Consider the following 21,663-nt stretch of genomic DNA (forward strand, 5'->3'; position numbering starts at 1 on the left):
ATACTTTTCCCTACTCTACAGTGGACAGAGATGCCCTTGTGACTATGAGCATGGCCTGCTTTGGCATTTCAGGGAAACAGCCAGCCTGTTTCAGCCAAAGTGCAGAAATCTCTACAAAATCTTCTACGCTTGAGAGCTCTGATAACAAGAATGATGTGAACTGCAGATTAGTGAGTTAACTGAAGCATATTTTAACTGCAAATATGTACCTGGGTATACAAAGGACTCCTTCTTACTCCATATAATGTTTTACATTGGACCCTTTGCCAATAGCTCCTCATATGGTTTTACTGGAAAATGGTACCATTTGCTTTTTGTGATGTATTTGGCTATTTTCATCCTAACCCTGACATTAATGAAGGCATATTATATTTAAAACGTAACATCAAATGCTTAGATGGAACCCTTTATATTCTCAAATCTAAGGTGCAGTGTTGACCAAGGTTCCCTCTAAGCTTCCCACCCACTCCATGCGCAAAGCCCTGAGCCTCTGACTGGGCGGGGCTGATTAAGCAGCTGTAGGGCTGTGTTGCTCAACAGCTTAGAGGGAACCTTGGTGTTGACTGTTCTGGATACTTGCTATGTGTACTGTATATTAATGGAGGTACAGTGTCATAGGGTATGTCTACACTACCCTCCTAATTCGAACTAGGAGGGTAATGTAGGCATACCGCACTTGCAAATGAAGCCCGGGATTTGAATTTCCCGGGCTTCATTTGCATAAACCGGGCGCCACCATTTTTAAATCCTGGCTAGTTCGAACCCCGTGTTGCGCGGCTACACGCGGCACAGAGTAGCTAGTTCGGATTAGGCTTCCTAATCTGAACTAGCTACTCCGAGCTGCGTATAGCCGCACGACACGGGGTTCGAACTAGCCGGGATTTAAAAATGGTGGCGCCCGATTTATGCAAATGAAGCCCGGGAAATTCAAATCCCAGGCTTCATTTGCAAGTGCGGTATGCCTACATTACCCCGCTAGTTCGAACTAGCGGGGTAGTGTAGACATACCCATAGTGTTTAGGGCCAGAAGGGACCAAAAGATGTCCAAAGGCCACTAACAGTGTTCAAAGTAGTCAACTTCCCTAACATTATATTTGAAAACAGAAAAAAAAAACCCAACATACAATGTGCTGCCTGACTGGAACCCACAACTGAAAGATTATGGAAAAGTTGTGCAGGCTCATTCCCCACTTCTAAGCTTCACCCCCATGCTGCTCATCTATGTGGGCACTAATGATACTTCTTGCTATGATTCTAAACAGATAAGAGATGACTAAAAGTTTTCTGAAATGAAGGTGAAGAAGTCAAGGCACCGTATGTGTTCTTGTCTATCCTTCCAGTTGAGAGTAAGGGACAGGGGTATGCCCATCTGGAGAGAAATACATAACTGCACAGAGGATATCAATGAACCATTCTGGGAAGTATTATTTAGAGTTCTGTATCTAAGACTCAGAAGATAATTGTCCAACTTTGTTGGACACTGATGAGGCCTCAGCTGGATTCTTCATGGCATGCTTCAGGAAAGATGCAGCTTATTTGGAAAGAATACAGAGAAGAGCAACAAAAATGATGAAAGGTTTTTAAAAAACATGATTTATGAAGAAAGTGTAAAAAAAACTGGCCATGTTTTATCTTGAGAAAAGAAGACTGAGAAGGGACCTGATAATAGTCTTCAAATTCATTAAGGGTTGTTATACAGAGGACACTGATCAATTGTTCTTCCTATCCGCTGAAAATACGACAAAAAGTAATGGCCTTAAGCTGCTGCAAGGGAGAACTAGGCTAGATAGTAAGGGGAAAAAACCCTTTCTATATATAAAGGCAATTAGACTTTCAAATAGTTTTGCTTTGCATTCTACAAAAATGAGTTAACAGAAATTAAAAGGTACAGCACCAAAAGTGAAATCCCTGCAAGCGGAATAGAAACTTTTTAAAGACACAATAATATAACCTCAATTTAAATGTATACCCCCAAATTTAAAAATAGTAAGAAAACAAAATAAATGCTCCACTGTGGCTAAACAATAAAGTTAAAAGAATCAGGCAAAAAGGCATCCTTTAAAAAGCGAAAGTTAAATCACAGCGTATGTCTAGACTACATGCCTCTGGCAACAGAGACATGTGGATTAGGCTACCCGGCATAGGAAAATGAAGCAGCAATTTAAATAATCGCCACTTCATTTAAATTAAAATGGCTGCCACACTGAGCTGATCAGCTGTTTGTCGGCTCAGCACACTAGTCTGAACACTCCGCGGTCGACATCAAAGGCATTTGTCGACCGCCCCGTTATGCCTCGTGGAATGAGGTTTACCGGGGCGGTCGACAAATGCCTTTGATGTCGACTGCGGAGCGTCCAGACTAGCATGTTGAGCCAACAAACAGCTGATCGGCTCAGCGCGGCAGCCAATTGAATTTAAATGAAGAGGCGATTATTTAAATCGCCGCTTCATTTTCCTATGCCAGGTAGCCTAATCTACATGCCTCTGTCGCCAGAGGCATGTAGTCTAGACATACTCATAGTGAAGAAAATAGGAAGAAGCATAAACTCTCAGAAATGAAGTGTAAAAATATAATTAGGAAGGCCAAAAAAAATAATTTGAAGAACAGCTAGCCAAATACTCAAAAAGTAATAGCATGAAAATATTTAAGTATATTCGAAGCAGGAAGTTGCTGGACAACAGAGATGCTAAATGAGCACTCAAGTACTATGAGGCAGTTGCGGAAAACCTAAATGAATTCTTTGTATTGGTTTTTGTGGGTGAAGATTTTAGGAAGAGTTCCAATCATGACAATTCTTTTTAGGTGACAAATCTGAGAAACTGTCCCAGATTGAGGTATTATAACAATAGGTTTTGGAACAGCCTGAAAAATTAAACAGTAATAAGTCAGCTGGTATTTACCCATGAATTCTGAAGGGACGCAAATGTGAAACTGCAGAACTACTAACTGTGGTTTGTAATATATAATTTAAATCAATTTCTGTACTAAAAAAAAAGATGATAGCTAACGTGATGTCTAATTTTATAGTGGGCATGGGAGATGATCCTGGCGATTATAGGCCAGTAGTCCTGACTTCAGTATGGAGCAAACTGGTAGAAACTAAAGAACAAAATTGTTAGACACATAGATAAACATAATTTGTTGTGGAAGAGTCAACATGGTTTTTGTTAAGAGAAATCATATTTGACCAATCTACTGGAATTCTTTGAGCGGGTCAACAAGAATATGGACAAAGGAGATCTAGTGGATACAGTGTCCTTAGATTTTCAGAGAGCCTTTGTTAAGGTTCCTCCCTAAAGAACATTGAGACTCATAGCTATCATGTGATAACCAGGAAGGTCCTCTCGTGGATTAGTATCTAGTGAAATGATAGGAAACAAAGGATAGGAATAAATAGACAACTGTTATAAAACATAAGGTTACAAAACAGTAATACAGTTCTATGACTCCTGGTAGTAACATTTCAATTACAAAGGACTACTGAACCTAACATACTCTCACCTATCTCTGAAGACCTGGTGATATGTGACAAGAGGACCAGCCACAACCCTGGCAGGCCCAATGAATTCAATGGTTCAAACAGGCAGAATGGTGACTGGCTAAACTATAATGCAAAAGCTGAGCTAATAGCTTGATAAAAGGAAGCAGAAAAAAACGAAAGAGTGAAGGAATCCCTGCCATCTCTACCATGGTTGTTTTATAGGATCCTGGCACTGTTTAATCCAGGCCCAAACTACCATGCCCAAATCTTATTTCCTTACCATAACACATCTTCAAGTACTTCTGCTTTATAGGTTAATACAGCGGTTCTCAAACTTTTTGGGCTCCAGAGCCTTTTACATGCGTAAAAATTTATGCGGAGCCCCAGCAGTCCACTGATTGTATGTGTTGTACCTATCGATGTTTCCAGTTTGTCAACCTCGCAGGGCCCCTGGAGATGTCTCGCAGAGCCCTGGGGCTCTGCGGAGCACAGTTTGAGAAACACTGGGTTAACACATTATGACACACATTCATATGTATTAACACTGATTATCTTACTCCCAAAACTGTTACCTTTGTCCCTACTTGCAACTTCTATATTCTGTGGTGTATTCTGTGTTTACCAGTCTTTTCCAGACATAAACATCTTCTGTTCTTTGTTTGGTTCTGCATTCAATTTCCCAAAGTTGAGGCGCAGCTGGTAGGCCATTTATCTAAGCCAAAGGTTACACCTACCCATACTAACTTGATTTAGCTAATCGCACAGGATATAGGCCTGTAGGTTTCTTGTGTTACAGACAAAAATTATAGATAACTATAAATGACTATGGTGAATAATATCCATTGGAATTAATAAAATATAGCCTCTGAAAGAGTCAAAGATGAAATAATTCCCAGGAACATACAGAATTCTTTGCTCTGATCAATCCAATATGACTAACATGTCAGCCCCTTTTATTTGGTATTATGGGAAATTAGTGTCTCCTCAGACCAGACCTAGACATAGGTAGATTAGAAGTTTGATTTCACTTTAGGCAAGAGCAAGGTTGTGTGTTTAAGTGTTAAATATTTAAGTATAGGTTAAATGTGAAGAGCACATAGAGGGTGAAAGACAGGGAAGTGAAAATGACTGTGTTCATTAAGCAAACAGTCAGAAGAGAGTTGTTATACCAAATTTAATGAGTTTATAAAAGTGCTTGACTGTCTTTTCAATTACAAGAAATTTTTGTTAAAAACTATACTTGTACAAATTGGTTCCAGAATTATTCCATTTTAAAGTATGCTAAGATGTTCACACAGCATTAATATAAACATGTTTTACAACTCTGCCAGTTATTAACTTTTATGTCTGTGAAAAATCTCTCATGCCCATTCCATCTTCAAACGTGTGATGAATCATTTCTTAAAGAGGCTTTCCCAAGCCTGGACATGTCTTCCATATTTAACAGCACGTTTAATTTGTAGCTTTTGATATCAGACCTTGAGTAAGCTTAAACCATTTTCTTTCTAATGTGAACCCATAGTAATTATGTAAAGCAACTCTTACAAAAATAAATCCCAGTATTCAGACTTTTTAAAATTTCAGATACACTTATGAAAGCACAAATTGTCTGATATAAATGTACCTTTTTATGTTTGTACTTGTTCCCTACTGCTCTTGCCTTTACAAAGTCTAAACTTTGAGTTCATATTACAGGTGACAGCTGAACTTCAGATCATTGAAAGTTACATGTTAGTTGAAATAATAGCCCCAAAGTTTTGATACTTACCTGAAGCTTCCCTTAAACTATCCAAATACTTTGAATCTTCAAAATGGGACTTTCAAGAAAAATCTTTCTTGTGGAATTCCACTTCTTTTGATCCTATCCCAGGTACAAATAGGCAGTAGAAAAAATATATCCATGTATTTTAGAGTCTTAAAATTGTATGGTGCAAATTCAGTTCTAGAAATGGGTGCATATTTGGAAGAAGGACCTATGTTTTTCAAGGTGATTTGCTCATCTGTAGTATCTCCCCAAGCCCACTATTTCCCCACTATCATTCAAATATACCAGACTTCTCCCCAACTAGCCTGCCAGCACAGATCTTGAAAATCAAATTCATTATTGAAAGCTGGCAACTCTATTGGAATAGTGTTGATATGTAATGGTTGTTTAAGTGACGAGCTCTGTGTCTCCAGTGAAAGAGTAGAGGGAATGTACTGTTAACTATTATAACTTTTCATCTCCTTGCTTATGTCATTCTGTGTTTCATGAGTTATGTGTACCTAACATTAACTGGAACACAACACAATGCTTTTGTGTATATATTTCCCAGATTTTTACATTTAAGATGTCCACAACAGCTATGGGGAAATTTCACAAAGAATTGGACACAACTACCTAGAATTTTGCTTTTGTGAAGAACCATTTTTATGAAGATCTTATTATTCACAGAAGTAGCTTCTTGATTGATTAAAAATCTCAAAATGTTCAATTTCAATTTCATTTCTTTTCATCTTCAAATTTTTAATTTTCAAATTTTTAACTTTTTTATTTCTATGTATGAATTTTCTTTTGTCTTTTTATCTCTTTATCTATTCCTGCCAGATTTTCTTTTAAAAAACCCAGGATTTAGACAAATTAATGGCATAGGGTATGTCTACACTAGCCCTCTAGTTCGAACTAGGGAGGCTAATATAGGCATTTGAAGTTGCAAATAAAGCCTGGGATTTAAATATCCTGGGCTTTATTTGCATTTTCCCATCGGGCACCTTTTTAAATCCCCTTAGTCTGAACTAACTGCCCGCGGCTACACGCGGCAGTCAAATGTTAATTTGAACTAAGTCCTTAGTTCGAGTTAACTGTTATACCTCGTGGAACTGTTAAATCTCGTGGAATGAGGTGTAACAGTTAACTCAAACTAAGGTCTTAGTTCGAGTTAACATTTGACTGCTGCGTGTAGCCGCGGGCAGTTAGATCAGACTAAGGGGATTTAAAAATGGCTCCTGGATGGGAAGATGCAAATAAAGCCCGGGATATTGAAATGCCAGGCTTCATTTGCAACTTCGAATGCCTACATTAGCCACCCTAGTTCGAAGTAGGGGGCTAGTGTAGACATACTCTAACTGTATAAAGAGCAGGATCTCTATCAGAGGGTTCACTGATCTCAAGGACTCCACTTCTATTCTCTTGTTAAAAAATTTTTTTTGCTGACACACCATACATCACTCAGCTAGTAAAATCCATTCCCCTATGTGGTGGTGGTGTGCTTATTAAAGCTTCACTAGTTTGTATTTGTGACAGTTCATAGCTACTGTATTTGTGTTTCTCCCCAGGGGTCCAGCAAGACCATCCTCTCTCAGGCATTTGGGTCCCTTGGCCATCACCTCCCTTGAGTGGTGATCCACACATCTCTTTCCTGTTTGACCAGGGTATTGCTACGCTCCACAATTCCTGCCCTAATTGTATGGTTCCCACTATAGGTAGGTTGCCCAACGACACCTGCTTGCTTTCGCCTCAGAGATGGTAACAGGTAAAATTGCTATAGTTACTTACAAGTACCATACAACGCTTTCTATGCAAGCCTATTCTATTCTCAAGGTAAAAAGGACTATAGATAAAATATATAAAAACCCCTACACCTATGCTAGTAAACTTACCAGAGTTTCCACCCCCCCCCCCCATATTTGTAGCCCTGTTTTTACTGAGAAACCTGCAGCATGACCTTGGTCAAGTCAAGATTCAGACAGCTTCTGCCTCCAACAACAGTTTGAACAGTGCCCGGCACAATGTAACTCCATTTGTGGTTGGGGGTCTCTTTGCATTGCTGTGATAAAAATAATTTTTGAAATCCCAAATCTGGAGATGTTCAGAAGGCTCGAAGAGCACCCGAGCAGCTAAGATAGTCTCACTGGCCACTGCTTGGGCTGCCCCAGACAGCTGGTTCTGGGTGCTGCGGTAGTAGTGGTGATATCCCTGGCTGCACCTCCCCCTGCCCAGTACACACATCTGTGGCAATAGGACCCCAGGAAGCCACCCACCAACCAGTCCAGAAGCAATGGTGGAATGGCCCTGAGGCTTTGTGGTGTGTCCCCCCCACCCCCCCCCCCCCGAACACCTGGAGCAACAGTAGCAATGGGGTTCCAGGCACCCTCTCACCCCCAGAGACAGAATTGGGAAGATTCTGGAAAGCACCTCCCAGGGGCACCAACAGACTTGCTGGGCCCCTGGGCAAGATGTGTGTGTGTGGGAGTGGGAGGGGGGTAGCTCTGTGCTTCCTAGGGTGGAAGGGGAGGGGTAGCACCACCAGAAGCACTCCGTACTGGTTCTCCCACCCCAGGCTGCCTTCAGGGCCACCCAGAACTTGACACATGATGCTCCAGTGATTATTTAAAAGGCCCAGGGATCCAGCCACCACCACTCCTGCAGTGGTGGTGGCAGCAGCAGCTGGGAGCTCTGTGCCCTTTTGACTCACCAGGCCCTGGGGCAACTACCATCTTTGCCTCCTTGACAGAGGGCTTGGTGTCTCCCCAACTAAGGCAGGGCCCTGGAGAATGCCCCTGGGAAGCAGTGGTGCCCACTAGAGCAGCAGCAACTGTGGGATCACTCTACCACCCAGCACATGAGATTTAGTTAGGGGTATTTTTAGTAAAAGTCATGGAGCTCTTATTGGCCATGATCTGTTCATGCCTTTAACTAAAAGTATCAATAGTTAAATCTTAGCTTTTTTTACACACACATCTTATTACACAAACTACGTTAAAAGAAAGTTGTTCAAGTTGCAAAGTCATGTACACAAAAAGTCACAAAAAGCCCTATTTTAAAATTTGTATACACCTTGAATCCATCCCTTTTTTAAACATAATCTTTAATTGTATGATCACATACTATTTTTTTCACATGATGCACAGTTATCAGTGAATTAGAAAGGAGTTGGATTTTTTAATAATCACAGTTCAACTTCTGGCCCACACCTTATCTACTGCACTTTATCCGAATCCTTCACCAAATACAGAATTATTAATTGCCATACGAGCTTTTTTGTAATCACTATGATATCTGAATTGCACACACACATTAATCTCCTCCCCCCACTTCTTTCCTATTTATTTTGAGTCTGCACATCCTAAACTCAAAACTCTAGTCATATGAAGAAGTGGGCTGTGCCTACGAAAGCTCATGATACCACTTACATGTTTTGTTAATCTATTAAGTATTACCAGACCATGTGTTGTTTTTATGCAAAGATAACTCCATTAATGTAACTCCCTTGCAAATCAAGAAAGTGCTGTTGTCCTTATCTGATAGAGGGGAAACTGAGACAAGAGAAAGAGGCTTGCCTGAAGTCACACAGCCCTTATCGAAATTAGTTTTGAAATAACCCCCCTTATTTTGAAATAATAAGTTGAGTGTCTACACTACCAAGCCCGTTATTTCAGAGTAATGGGCCAGTTATTTTGAAATCTGTACACCTGTTTTCCTCAGGGAATAATGCTTATTTTGAAATAGTTATTTTGAAATAGCATTAATGTGGGCACTCCACTGCTGCTACTTTGAAATAACTACTCCCCAGAGTAATTTGAAGCAATTACTCCCCAGTGCTTCTAAGTTGAGATAGTACATTCACAATAATGGAGCCTGTTTTGAACTAATTGTGAGGCTCCCCTGTAGCGGGGACACAGTATTTTGATTTTGTTATTTCGGGAGTTATTATTTTGAAATAAGTTATTTCAGAATAATTTCCTAGTGTAGACACACCACAGTGAATCAGCGGCAGATCCAGCATTAAAACTTATGCCCTCTTAACTCTTCACTGTGTGGTCATTTCTACAGAACTCAGTGCTAGTGACTAACACAGCTCCCACTCATGTCACTTGTGCAAATCAGGCACAAGTATCATAAATCAGGAATCCTGGGGAAAAAGAGGCCACCTGCCAAAATTTTAGTTTTAGTGGCACGTCTAAGGTAGAAGGAATTTAGTGTAGCTAGAATAAAATTGATTTTTCCTCATGCCAAGGTCAAAGCCAGAAGCAGCGACTGGGATCAGAATGAGGAAGCAGGAACAAGGAACATGGCATCATAACAAGAACAGAAATTAGGTAAGATAGCAGTAGCTTGGTCTCAGAGACCCAGGCAGAAACAGGACTGAGCAACTTGTTGCTAGGCAAGGCATGAGATGGGAACTGGAAACTTTATAGCCAGTGGTACTCAATTTCTAGAGATAGGTCCAAGATAAGAAGGAAGGTCTGAAGATAGGGACTAGCCTAGGACATAGCATACTAGGCTTTAAGCCCTTATTGTGCCACAAACTTCCTGTGTAACGTTGGGCATATCACATAACCTCCCTATGCTTCAGTGTCCCTCCCATCTGTAAAATGGGGATGATAGTTCTTTGGTGTCTCACAGACATGTTGTTTGGATAAATACATGAAAGATGGTGAGACACTCCAGTGCTATAGTAATGGGGGTATGATGGAGTAGACCAAGCCCAGAGGTCCCCTGTTGAAAATCCTGTGGTCCTGTATACCCTGCCTCAGAAAGATAATAGAAAGGTCTTCCAAGCAAGCCTGAGGGGCTATAAAGTGGCCAATCAGGAGGGGCCAGGAAGGCCATATGAAAGGAGCTGTAGGACCAGAGTCAGTCACTTCCTCTAGAGACCTCAGGATATATAAACCAGTGACTGGCTGGCTAAGAGAGTGACAGCACTGTAGATAGCTCCATCTGGAAAGCTTATTGGAGCCTGATGGACTATGTTGGGACTCTGAGATAAAACCCTGAGGCAAGACAGAGGATGCTGTCTGCAGAAAGGGAAGCCCTGGGGGAACCACTCTCTGATGGAGTGGGGAACAGACCGAGGGACACTATAGGGGCACCCAGATGGGTCCCTATTAGATGTGTATGCTGGAAGGGGTTTGTGTACGTTACACAGGAAATGTCTGACTTAGCTGGAGAGCTGAGTTGTGGAAGAGGCTTCGAACTGAGAGAGGCCAGGCACACACACTTATCTGGGGTGCTTCTGGGAGGCGGGTGCCACCCCATTACAGATGGACATATACCTTAGATAGGTCTTCAAAGGACATTTTGGGCAGGGATTTGGGCAGCGGCTCATACACCCTGAAAGCTACCACCTGGAAACTCAGACTATTCTAAGTGGGGCTATTTGAAGAGCTAGGAAGTGCAGAGTGCATGCTTTAGCATATCTAATAATGCCCCATCTTTTACCAGTTTTTCTGTGAGAAAATGATTTCCCTATAAGAAGCCATCACTGTATTCTAAGGGTTTTATTACTTTAACATTAGAATTTTGGGGAAAAACAGACATTTAATGAAACCTATAAACAATGGAATTTATCTAAAAATGGAAAGACATGTAACTGTTGCTGGAAATAATAATCAACATACAGAGATATCAATATAAGCCATATTACATATGTAAATTTTCCATGTCTTACTGAGTAATCCAGATAACAAAGTAGTGGCTCCAATTTCAAGGGCTTATTTTGAGTGGCTGAGACACATACAAAGCTACATGATATGGAGATTAACACTAACATATTGATTACAAAATACTGTACCTGTTCTTAGCACCCTGCAACAGATACCAAACAAGATAATAGAAGCTCTGAGGAAGACATCTGGTTTCACAACTAATTATAACATTTAAAAGGAAAAACTCCCACACTCCTGATTGTAGACACCATTTCATTTCAACTACAAAGTGCCATTATTATTATAAGACACTTTCAGTTGCTCTGCTTTTGCCAGCATGACCTGTAAGTGTTTAATGTTTCATTGGGTCATTAGCAACCATACTGACTCTTTGGCAACATATGTGGACATCTCTCTCACTCTTTCTGTCTTTTTCCTATATAAATATTTTAGAGAACAATTATCAGTACATTTGATTGGAGAGCTAGTAAAATTACAGTAAATTAAGTTTTAAGCATTTTTCTAACGGCATTGCAAAAATATATCACCTGACATAAAAAAAAAAAAAAACCCAACCCCCTAGTACAGGAGTTGGCAAAAGGTTCACTTTTCACAGCCATTTGGAGCTGCCAAGGGTCATGTCTGTGGATGGTCAACATTAGCAAAATGTCTCGCTGCCTGCCAATGGATTACCCTGATGAGCTGAGATTGCCAACCCCTGCCCTAGTATTTCATTTTGTATATTATGCTCTTTTCAGTCTAATCATAGACCTCAACAGATGAATATTATAATAGGACTAGGTGCATCACATATGAAAACGTATAAGCAAAATGCTCATACGTTTATATACCTAGCATATAGGAAATATTCAAAGTACATCAGTAAGACTGAACAGAATACAGTGCACATTCTTAGCATTAAATTTTCTGTACAAAAGTTTTCAGGGTTAAAATAAATATGATGCTTCATCTCATCAAATAATTTATCATTGCCTTTTATTTTTTCCAGTAAATAGATGGAGCAATTGACATTCCAAACAGCTTTGTCCAGGGCTAGTCATACGAAGTCAGACAGGATGCATAAGACTACTTATATTTGAACCAGGGAGTAAACCATTTGTCTCTATTTTACTATATTTTTCTTGAACGGTCCATCCAAGTAAAAAAAAAAATCTAACTTCTTAACAATGGCCATCAGTAGAAATCATTATTTGTGGACAGCTTTGCAAAAATATTTTAAATAAATTTCCATAAATATGTTGCATGTGCTACATGAGAAGATTAATCAGATATTTATCTTTCTCTTTCTCTTTGTATTATTCATCTGTGATTGTGGCTTTTGTTTCTGATTGGGGAAGAGAGGGGGGAAATATCTATGCCCAATTTTGAGATTGTTTGGCCTTTCTTTGTATCTTTAATGGAGCGGCAAAGCTGAATTTTAAATAGCAAGATTGTGCAAAATATTAGCAAAAGAATCCAAAATTGGGTAGAACTCCACTGGCTTCAGCCTTTGTTTTTACCATGAATCCTATGTACATGACGATCATATCCCACCCAATACAAATTTCTTAATTATGTATTGTGTTGTAGTGGGTCTGGCAGTGACTCTTATAGTTAAGGCTACCTAACTCTTTCCATTAAAGTCCTAGTCTCTACTTATGATAACCTTGTCAAACTTCAGCCATTGAGGCTGAAATTTTTCATATCAGATGTTTGCCTGTTCAATTCTTTTATTAACAAAAACACCATGGTACAGACACTTCAAATCATAAATTTAAGAGAAAATATGCTGTTTTGCCAATATTAAAAATATGAATAAACAATTCTTGTAGCCATTGTATTGGGAGTCTGTAGTTCCTCCATGATTTGGGGCAGGGACTTGAAATTTGAGGGAATTGCTGTGGTGCCAGCAATATGTCTTTTTTCTGTCCTTCTGACAACCCACCAAGGGTTGTCAGCTGGTAAGATTTCTCACCAGATATGGAAAGAACCAGTGCTTGATGAGGGTGCAACAGTCAGGAAAAGGTGGCAAGCTGCCTGCCTGTCCCAGGATTCAGCAGGGAATAGAAGAAAGGGACATGTATTCTTTCCATGTTGAAGAGGAAAGACTGCTTGGATCGAGGGAAGAGCTTGGCTTTGTGCTAATCTGGCATTTGTGTGTTTTGAATAGTAAATTGTGCTCAGAGATCAGGGCCTTAAGGCATAATTTTACTGCTCAAACACACACAAGGTCACAAAGCTACACAATCTAATTCCCCTGACCAAAGTAGGCTGCAGTCCTAGAGCCATTTCCCCTGACTCTCTCAGCTCTGGGAAAGAGGACATGGTCTTCCTTCAATTTTTTTCTGAGACAAATGGTAGAAATACAATGCTGCAAAAATATAGAACATAAGCATAGAGTTCTATTAATTTTATTTTATTATAATGACTGGTGGGCTTCACACTTGCTTAAAAATTGTAAATATATCAACAAAATATTGTATTCAACTGATACCTAGATATGTTGTTGCTAGGGAAACAAAAGTTCAGTATTTCATTCTTACCATGGAAAACCATGGATTTTTATGGCTGTTGGGTTTTTTAACCAGAGAATTTTGGTATTTTTAATCATGGATATCTAGGATCCCTGATGACCCATGTGGGGGTGAGGGGTCACTATGGTTACACATGATGACATTTCTGTTTTTACAGCTTATTATGGTTTTTAATTAACAAACTACACAACATTGTCAGGATCCTGGCCAAAAGCAGACAGGGCTAATGGCAGGAACTCAAGATTTCAGAACTGAAGCCAAGGGTCAGAACTAGAATCAAGAGTCAGCAATCAAGTTGAGGGTCGTACCGGAGTTGGGAGATAAGATAAGCATTAGAGACAGAGTCTGGAATCAGGCTGGGGCCCAATAGTAGGTACTGAGTCCAAGTGGCCAATCTGGAGTCAGAATTCAAGTCAGAGTTGAGGTCAATACCAGAACAAGGAAGGCAGTTACGATAGCTTGCTAGAGATCTGCATTGCTGTCTGGACAGTTGCTGGTGTTTCCCTGTCCCGCTCCCCACCACCCGCCCCAGGGCTTCTGAAGGATAAAAAACCAATCAGAGATTGCTGAACCAATGGCCACATTACCCAAGGTAGAACTTACTTTGGTGTTCACCGTTTGTAAATTAATGGAGTGGGGTCATTTATAGCTGTTCTGGGTAACAGTGTGTGGAACATAGTTGCCTTGCAGGCTTAGAATAAAATCCTGATGTTTCTTCTATCTACAAATCTGGATAGGGGTGTCCTAGACAGGTTTTTCTTGGTGGGTTTCAAAGACATGGAATGCTGCTAGCTCCTAGGATTATCCCTCAGGGCTGTTATCTCCTCATTGATGAGATACTAGAGGAAGCCATATTTTATTTTCAAGTCCAGTATGTCAATGACCATATATTCATCATAACCCTAAACCTGCACTGGGAGAGGAGGAGGTTTGATGCACAAAAGTGATGTCAAGGTGTGACTTTAGTACAGACACATGAAACACAGTGTGTACCCAGAAAGATCTGAGTAGTTGGAGTTGAAGTAATAAGGTTGATCACCTAGAAGAGGTGTTGCACAAACAGCTGCACCTTTTGTATCACAACAAATTCTGGGCCTTTCTAATGTCATTTGTAGTCCTTCTTTGCATTTTTAAGATGTGTTTTAAGCTCCTTTTGGATCTCATTGATCTTCCAGATGAAGTTAGCAGCTGTGGGCTTTGTAAGGGTAACTGGAGATGGGAATGGAATCCAAAGTTCACATAAAAGTGACTCTGTGCGGTGAAGATATGTTTGATTACGTTATAGGCAAAGTCAGCTTGGGGCAGAAGGGCTCACTAGTAATGGCAATAATTCATAAAGCACAGGAGATATTGTTATATAACCTCATTTACTCTTACAGACTGGTCATCAGTTTGTAAATGGTAAGCAGAGGATGTATGAACATAGACTTCGAGCAACTGTAGCATTTTGCACCAAAACCATGAAACGGATTGTGAACCTTGGTTAGACATGATCTATGCTGAGAGCTCCTAAAGATAGTTAAGATATATTACCAGGAGCTGGGCCATTTCTTCTGTGGAAGGCAAATGAGTATTGGGAGCAAAGTGTACCATTGCATTTAGCTAATTCACCACTGTAAGAACAACTATGTGTTCCCATCAGACATGGGAAGCTTGACTATAAAATGCACAGTAATGGCTGCCCAGTGTCTACAAAGGGTTTCTAAAGTCATTAGGATGTTGAGTGTCTTTGTGTATGCTTTCTTGGTGTGAACATATATCTTGAAGAAATTGATGTAGGAGTGAGTTGCTGGACACAGGAGAAAGGGAACAAGCAATAAGTCTTGAGATGGCCTATGTAGCCAGCTAGTGGAGAGTCATTATAGAGCCATGGAACCTCCAATTGGGGATGTTGGGTATAATCTAGACTGATGAGCAGCTGTATCCCCTCAGATTTCAAACTTGGGGCGCCTTTTATCCTGTGTGGCTGTGAGATCTATACTCCTAGTCCAGTGGTGACATGTGGCAGAGGAAGGAGGGGATCACCAGCTCCACCTCTACCCATCCTGCCACACCCTTGCTCCACCCCTCCTCACTCACCTTTTCTTAGCACTCCCCAGAGTGGCCAGAAGCTCAGCCTACATCTTGAATCAGGGAGGGAGGGGTGATGGTGGTGCAGCCTGCCAGCTCTGGTCGTCCTGCCTGGGACGGGGGGAGGGGTACACCCACATGCACCCCATCCCCATGCATTGCCTGGGTCCTGGTCAACACACAGACTTCAGCAAAATTAAGCTACTCCCGGTTATATCATCTGAGTTCTGTATCCAGCCTTGAATTACAGTACAGAGCAACACCATCGAACTACCAGTCCCAACATTTCTCCAGAAATGTACCTCTTGTGCTGTCTATCTCTCTCCTGGAGCTTATATAAAATCCTTCATTTTATTAATAGAAAATGAAATGCACACACCGTGTTATCCCAAATGGAGTTTCCCAAGCACTTCTGTTCACACACACTGACTTGGATAAAGCAATAAGACAAATTCATGAATGACAAAGAAATAGATTTAAAGTGAATGCAAGCAATGAAGCTTAAAAGTTAGCATGGATTATAAGAAAAAATAAAAGTGAAACAGAACGAATGCCTAAGTTAACAAACTGAAGCGAAATCAAAGCAAGGTCTCTCTCACCACGTTTCATCAGTACCACTGGCTGAACTTCTTTCAGACAGGAGCCCTCCCTGGGTCCAATACTGCTTCCTTTGTTCTTCAGATGTCAAGGATGCTGAGGACAGAGAGAAGGGGAGGAATGATATAGGGCATCTGCTCTCTCTTCTTACAGGTTCTTTCCCCATCTTTGAGAAGCACCTCTAGCTGAGGTCAGGAGAGAAAAGAAGTGGGAACCCTAAGCTGTTTCTTACTAAGATGAAGATTTTTACCCCGTGTCCCTTTCCTGCCAATGAATAACCACTTAAGCAGATGATGGCACATTTAACCTTTTTTTACACCTAACAGAGGCATCAGCTTGTCTTTTGTCACTGGGGAACTGATTTGGCCACTCTCCAGGCTTGGACTATTTCAAATAACATTATACCGTAGAATCTAATAACTTTACACTCCATACATTTTGCTAGGGCAACATTTAGCAGTGAGTTATATTTCAAATGAGATCTTACAAGGCATATATTATACCAAGATTATCATAATGGTGTGGAAGTGGTAAATACAGAGCTATGGACCATCACAAATGTATGTGTCCTTTGACATAAAGCAAGCAGTCACCTGGTGTTGTACCTGGAAAGAGATCCCTCCTTCACAGATGAATAGATTAGGTACTGGAGGTCTTGGAGAATGGCAGCATACAGAAAATGATGGGGCTTGAGGATGTGCAATGACTCCATATGGGAACAGTGATGGTCAGGGAAGTATTCACCTTTTATTGACAAGGTGGCAGCTGCCTTGTTCTGAGTTCCAGGGTGATAGGTAAAGGCAAAATTAAAGCATGTGAAGAACAGATATACTCCAATTTTGATGATTTGTGTTTCTTTTATTGGGTGTTGGGCACCTTTGAAGTGGTGGTAACTTTTGCCAAAGGCAGTTTTGAATCCTAGATGCACATTACCTAAAATCTTGTAATTTTGTTCTGCTGGTGTGAGCTTCCAAGAATAATAGGCACAAGGGAGCAGGTGCCATTGGTAGCCATATCTTTGGGAAAGTATTACCCCAATTGCAACATCTGTTGCTTTGATCTCAAAGACCAAGACCTATAGTGAGCTTGGATGAGTCAGGATTGGAGTGCTGGTGAAGACTATCTTGAGTTGCATGAATGTCTGTTGTGCCTCCAGAGGTGAGATAAAGGAGGTTAGTTTGTAGAGGAGCTCTGTCCAAACAGAGGGCTGCCAGGTCCAAAAACCAAAGCATAAAATACATATTAAAGTTAGTGAACCCTAGGAAATTTTGCAGTTCCTTGATGTTATGGAGGTCTGTCCAAGTGCAAACAGCATCTAGCTTCCTGGACTCCATTCAGATCTCAGGGGACAAGATGTTACCTGAGAACTCCCTGGAGTGCTTGTTGGAACTATTTTTCTTCAGCTTTGCATTTAGGCAATGTCACTAGAGATAATCCAGAACTGAATGGATATGTTGAGTGTGTTGCTTGGGCTCTCCAAGAAAATAGATAGACTATGATATACCGGTCAAAGATGTCATGAAATACAAAAGTGAAAAGTGCTGAAATGTTCATTGGGGTATATGTAAGACTGAATGGCATTAACAAACATTCATGGTGCCTACACTGGTTCAAAAGACCATTTTTTTCATCCATACTCTGCACAGATCCACATCAGACTCCTCACAGGTTGAGATTGATAAACACCTGGGCTGATTGTATGCGGTCCAAGAATTCCCGAATGAATGGGAGATAGTAGCAGTTTCTGATGGTTAGCTGGTTGAGGGCCTAGTAACCCACATAAACAAAGGGTCCCCTGTTTCTTTTTAATGAAAAGAACTGGGAGCAAAGCATAGGTGTAGCCAAAAGGTATTTCTAGGTTCTAGGTAGCAGCACAATTAGACAATTGTAGTAATGGTGTGGTGGTAGGGCATCCACATTCTGCCTCTCAAAAACATCCATATAGTCATGTTATTTGGAGGGAAGAGTAAGAGTCAGTTCTGATGGGGATCCCAATGCGTCAGAGCCTGGGCATGCGGTTTCCTTACTGTCATACTGGATTTGGACTGGAGAGTTGCATCCTGAAGACAGAATTTATCTGATGGTGCACTAAGGTAAACTTGCTGACAGGCAACTGAATTTCTCTTCACACCAAAGGAGATGCAGGTCATGATTGGCCAGGCATGGGATGACAAGAATTATGGTGAATGGATTGTTCTGATTGTAGAATCTCTCAGTGGTCCTGAATAACAACTTCCAAGAGTAACATTTCAAGGGTGACGGGGCCTGAGAACCAAAATTATATATATAGTGTCTACGAGCTAAGGGGACCTATTTTGCTCCAGTGCATTGCCTAAGGCTTGTGCTTTCAGCATCTGTAAAATTATCCACATATGCCCGCTATAAGAGTATTTGATGGGGTTTCCTGGGATGTGAAACCAAAACTGGATTTGTAAATGTGATGAGAGCTCTCCATGCCTTGGATGTATTTCAGTAGGAAGGGGGGGGGGGAGGAAGCCGGGGGATGGCTCCCAGCATCTGAGCAGAATGGTCGCCCTTACAGAGCCTGGGTTCTGTAGTTTCCCATTTTTTTCTGTGTAACAGCCTGCAATAGGCATCTGATGTTGATGTAGCTAAATTCTGGATTCTGGAACTGAAGCCGGGGATCAGAGCCAATATCAGGGTTTAGAGTCAATTTGAGGGCCAAGCCAGGAGTCAGAGACAAAATTGGGAATCAGACCACTGTCTGTAAGACCTCTCAAGGCAGAAGCTCCCCTTGCACTGAAATTCTGTGGCTTATGAATTGCTAGGCATGGTTGTGGGGCTGTGGGTTGCCAGGTACTCCTGCCGGTCTGGGATTAAGTCCTGATGATCTCTGCAAAGATTCAAGGGCAAGGAGAAGATGGCAGTGGTGACTTTAATCTTTAAATCTCCTAAATGAAATTAAAGCTGAGAAAAATCAACTGTACACAGAGGCTATGTCTAGACTGGCATGATTTTCCGCAAATGCTTTTAACGGAAATGTTTTTCCATTAAAAGCATTTGCGGAAAAGAGCGTCTAGATTGGCACGAAAGCTTTCCGCAAAAGCACTCTTTGCAGAAAAGCGTCCATGCCAATCTAGACGTGGTTTTGCGCAAGAAAGCCCCGATCGCCATTTTTGCAATCGGGGCTTTTTTGCTCAAAACAATACCGCGTTGTCTACACTGGCCCTCTTGTGCAAAAGCATTTGCGCAAGAGGGCTTTTGCCCGAATGGGAGCAGCATAGCATTTCCGCAAGAACACTGATAATCTTACATGAGATTGTCAGAGTTCTTGCAGAAATTCAAGCGGCCAGTGTAGACAGCTGGCAAGTTTTTCCGCAAAAGCAGTTGCTTTTGCAGAAAAACTTGCCAGTCTAGGTGCAGCCAGAGAGTAGCAAAGAAAAGCAGTCGGTAAAGAACTGAAAGCAAAAGACTTCTGTGAGAAATTCCCAATGTGAGGCTTCCCAGGTGTACTCTGCGTTGTGAGGCACCTCACCACCACTTGCCTTTAGCATAAAACAGTCTTGTCTGTGCCTGCTCTGGATCAGCTCTCTAAAACCAATAATGTCTGACAGCACAAGCACTGCCTCCCAGGCTGCTGCTGGCTTTTCTCTCTGAACAGGCAGCATAGACACAACCCAGCCCCTAAATACATAGTGCATTCCCTGCAGTATCCAGCTCCTTATTCACTTTAAACGTGCCATCTTGACAAGTCTGCTGTTTCTAAGGGGACAGGGTACACCAGTTTATAAGATTCAGCTCAGAACCACCACCTTGCTTAAATCCCACAGTGTGTAGGTATATGTATAGTAAAAACAAGAATAACGTTATTATCAAAGAACAGAGATTCAGGTGACAGGGAGCGAATCAAATGATTACATATAAAAGAAAATTATAAATAGCTTTCTAGTGATTAAACTTAATTCCCATATAAAGAAACTCATTTTATCCACAGTCCTGTCCAGTGTTCTCATCTAAGCCTAACTGAGACCATACTTCATGAAGCAAATCTGCTGTCCATTTGCTTTCTACATGAGGGATGCTGCCCAAGTGTTTTCTCTCTCCCTCCCAAATACAGTAAAGCAAAGCTCTGCAGTCCCCTGCAAGATTTTCTCACCCTGATGTCTCTCTCTTCCTGTTAAGTTCTTCCCGAAGTTGCTACAATCCTTCATTTGAATTCAGTTCAGACTGGTGATAGCTGACTTATTGTGAATGAGAAAATACTCCATTTACATGTAAACAAATTGGTGAATGAACACCTCTTGTTTGACAGAAAAGCTGTTTTTCACTTTTGGTGGTGACTAACCCACCAGACACAGATTTAAGAACATAGTGTCAATATATATACATAACTCCTTGCGTAATATTAGTACATACATTTCACAATGTTACTGATGACTGACTCACACCAAACTCAGGAGATACTTGTAAATCCTTTGCACCTACTTGCCAGTAACTATTAAGAGGATCTGTAGCCACATAGAGAACCAAAACAAAATTGAAAAATTGTAATGCACATGCAAGTCTTGGTGCTAACATAAATCTGTGAGAACTTGAGATCTCATACAAAATGTTAGCTAGAAAACTGGAAGTCTTTGACAAGAGATGCCTACAAAAGTTTCTGGGCATTGGATTGAGAGACTTCATCGCTAATGAAAAGATTCAAGAAATTGCCACTGGGACCACTAGAAAGAAAAGGAAACACTGGACATATCTTGGTCTTTCATTCTGGATGCCAACACACAGACACCCACATGAAGATGCTCAATGGAAAACTACTGGTTCAAGGAAATGAAGCCCTCAACAGAAATCTTAAAAAGAACTCCTAACAAAGAGGGCAGATTAGTTATTATCAAAACAATAAAGCAGATAGATGCAGCAGCTAATGACAGAAAGGAAGGAAGAGACAAGTTTCTGCCCTGTGTGTAAATCAAGGGTGCAATTTATGGGAGGTTGAGGGGGACAGTATCCCCCCTCCTGAGTTTGAACCCCCTTGATTTCATATTTGAGATCTGCTTAAAGCTGCATGCCCTGACTCCAGAGGCCGTTCTTCAATTCAACAGAGTTTGAGCTGTTTGCAGCTTTGCCTTTGGGGCAGGGAGTTTGTTATAAAAAGAGAGAGGCAGGGTGATTAAGAGTAACAAAAGGCTGGGTATTCCAATAATTGAAGGATTCTTAGATCATCATGAAAACATTGCCTGGTACTCCACTTAAAAGATGGGAGGGGGGAGTAGGAATGAGCATTGTGCTGCTGGGATTTGCATTTGGATTACTGTGTTAAACTAACAAAAGTTCTGGAAAAAGGAGTGAACAGGAACTAATAGAAAGCTGATTGCAAAGAGCTACAAAGGGATTTCACAAAATTGAGTGATTGGGCAACACGAAGGCAGATGAGTGCAAATATAATATAAAATATAATCCTAACTGAAGATACAAAGTAGCCGTTACCACTCAAGAAAGAGATCTTAGAATCATTGTAGATAGTTCTCTGAAAACAACTGTTCAATGTGCAGTGGCAGTCTAAAAATGAAAAAGCTAACAGAATATTGGGAATCAATAGGAAAAGGAATAGA

At 40.9% G+C, this 21,663-nt stretch overlaps 1 long non-coding RNA gene across 1 annotated transcript in view; it reads right to left on the minus strand.

The window, feature by feature from the left end:
• LOC142826785 (uncharacterized) overlaps positions 1-20,392 on the minus strand; it is a 37,033-nt gene extending 16,641 nt beyond the window's left edge. The window contains exons 1-2 of the long non-coding RNA XR_012901023.2: positions 20,208-20,392; positions 16,093-16,186 (exon numbers count right to left, since the gene is read on the minus strand). This is a non-coding gene — a long non-coding RNA (uncharacterized LOC142826785). The remainder of the gene's footprint in view (positions 1-16,092; positions 16,187-20,207) is intronic.
• Positions 20,393-21,663: the final 1,271 nt, after the last annotated feature.

This window comes from Pelodiscus sinensis, chromosome 2 (genome assembly GCF_052426305.1).
Source record: "Pelodiscus sinensis isolate ZL-2025 chromosome 2, ASM5242630v1, whole genome shotgun sequence".
Classification (NCBI taxonomy): Eukaryota; Metazoa; Chordata; order Testudines; family Trionychidae; genus Pelodiscus; species Pelodiscus sinensis.